The 2,540-nt window shown below is 44.7% G+C and overlaps 1 non-coding gene across 1 annotated transcript; it reads left to right on the forward strand.

The window, feature by feature from the left end:
• The first annotated feature begins 406 nt into the window (after positions 1-406).
• LOC143990681 (U6 spliceosomal RNA) lies at positions 407-510 on the forward strand. Its single transcript, XR_013277403.1, has one exon. It is a non-coding gene; the product is annotated as a U6 spliceosomal RNA (small nuclear RNA).
• Positions 511-2,540: the final 2,030 nt, after the last annotated feature.

Consider the following 2,540-nt stretch of genomic DNA (forward strand, 5'->3'; position numbering starts at 1 on the left):
GTATTACGGAAATTCCGAAAGACTTAGTCCGCCAGACTGTCCTCTGAAAAAGTCCGCTGAAGCCCACACACGAGCGGACTGTCCGCTGAAACATGTTTCAGCGGACTAAGTTGGACAGACAGTCCGCCCGTGTGTACGCGGCCTAAGAAGCCTAATCAGTCCTTTAGCTTTGGTTCACACTGGGGCGACCTGTCAGGCAACTTAGCCGCCTGACAAGTCACGCTCCATTTAGTGGAATGGACTCAAGTCGCTCCAACTTAGAAAAAGATTCCTGTACTACTTGGGGGCAACTTGGGGGCAACTTCAGAGCGACTTGCATTGACTTCTATTACAGAAGTTGTTTGCAAGCCATGCTGAAGTAGTGCTGTGTGGGGTGGCTTCAGAGTCAGATGACTCAGATGCGTTTGTGCTCGCTTCGGCAGCACATATATTAAAATTGGAACGATACAGAGAAGATTAGCATGGCCCCTGCGCAAGGATGACACGCAAATTGAAGTGTTCCATATTTTTTAGATGGGCAGCACAGTGGCGTAGTGGGTAGCACTCTCACCTAGCAGTAAGAAGGGTCGCTGGTTCGAATCCCAACCACGACACTACCTGCCCGGAGTTTGCATATTCTCCCTGTGCCTGCGTGGGTTTCCTCCGGGTACTCCGGTTTCTTCCCACAATCCAAAGACATGCAGGTAGGTTAATTGTCTTCTATCCAAAATTGGCCCTAGTATATGAATGGGGACCTTGGATTGTGGGCTCCTTGAGGGTAGGGACCGACGTGAGTGTGCAATGTACAGGGATAGGGACAATTGTAGACACTCACTCAGGTTGAACTGGATGGACTGGTGTCTTTATTCAACCTAACTAACTATGAAAACGATGAAAAAACTTTGAAGCCGCCCCAGTGTGAACCAAGACTTAAAGCAGAGTTCCACTAGTTTTTAGTTTATTAAAAGTCAGCACCCGGCCGTGATAGCTTACGGCTTCACAGCCGGGTGCGCACTGCACATACGCAAGTTGCGCTGCGCTCTCCTATTGGCCAGCCGATCTTCTGGGACCTGAGTTGTGTCCCAGGAGATTGCTAGCAGGGAGGGGCCGCCTAGGGCAAGGGGAGGAGCCACCTACATTGCTGTAAATAGGAAGCAGGAAGTGGGACAGGAAGTCCCATGAAAAAGAGGGTACACACCTTCCCTTCCAAAAAAATGACATGCCAAATGTCGGGACCCTTCAGAGTAGGACCGTGCTATACCAAGATATCTCTCAACTCAACTCTTAACTCATGTCAGGCGGCAAGAAGTGCTTAAAGCAGAGCTTTTGGGTGGAACTCCGCTTTAATATCCTCCGCTGCAGAGGCTCAGCTGCTGTATAGGGTGGGCTCTGCTATACAGGTAGTGCTACTGATTGATTGCTTAGGGAGAGGCAGCCAGTCAGTAACACCACATGCACATAAACCTCATGCAGTAGATAAGAAGCAGACACAGCACAAGGAATGGAACCAGAGTACATCCAGACCTATAGTTTAACCGCAGTGATATAGACAGTTTAATTTGCATTTTGGAACTGTAAACAAATTTTTGTCAAAAGAGAGAATAAGTAATAATTTTTGCTTGCCTGTTCAAGTCAAACTTAACTGTATCTAAACACTGCAAACTGAAAGCACAATTTAATTTATTTTTAAAAATTCATAGCAAACCCACCCATCCATCCATGATTCCATGCTTTATTTTGTTGAGAAATCACTTTGAAAAACACCCTAACATCCTAGCATTTCTAGCCGAGGCCATTTTGAATAAGCGCAGAGCAGGTGTTTTGTTAGATTAGGCAACCCGTCAGAATTTGTAACAGAAGTGATGTTCCATCGCCGCAATCTTGCCACACCCCACACTCGCCCACAGTAAGGCTGGCCATATATGGTAGAATTTCAAAAGAATTTTCTTTTGAAAATCTGAAAATTTGTGTGTTTTGTGGTCCGATGGTGCCATCATTGATTTCGACCAATTCGTCCAACCAAACCTTCAATTTCATCTCATGTTGCTATAGAAAAGAATTTTCGTGGCTGGGAATCTTCTTTTCTTTCTGGGAATTTTCATTTCTTGTACATGTGCATTTCTTTTTCGATTACATTTCTTGTACGATTCACACATCATTGATTAAAAAATCGTTTGTTTTTCAAAGAAATTCCCAAATTCGATGGCCGCACAAAAATTGGCTGTTGCTGCAGCCCACTAATGGTGCGAAATACAAATAAAAATTCTTAGATACAATTTTCGAAAGAAAATTATTTTGAAAATCGACTCGTGTACGGCCGGCCTAAGGATACAATGAGAAGGTTGAAAGCGGACAACTTGTTACCTCCACCGGAGTTTTGTATTTCAAATCGGACAAATCGGACACCTAACTGACACTTTTTTGGGAATCAGTGACATTATTACAGTAATCAGTGCTAAAAATGTGCACTGTTACTGTACTAATTACACTGGCAGGGAAGAGGTTAACATCAGGGGCGATTAAAGGGTTAACTGTGTCCCTAGCTGGTGCTTGCTAATGTG

The sequence above is a fragment of the Lithobates pipiens genome, unplaced genomic scaffold (assembly GCF_037356315.1).
Source record: "Lithobates pipiens isolate NorthernLeopardFrog02 unplaced genomic scaffold, aLitPip1_a1.2 Scaffold_18, whole genome shotgun sequence".
Lineage (NCBI taxonomy): Eukaryota > Metazoa > Chordata > Amphibia > Anura > Ranidae > Lithobates > Lithobates pipiens.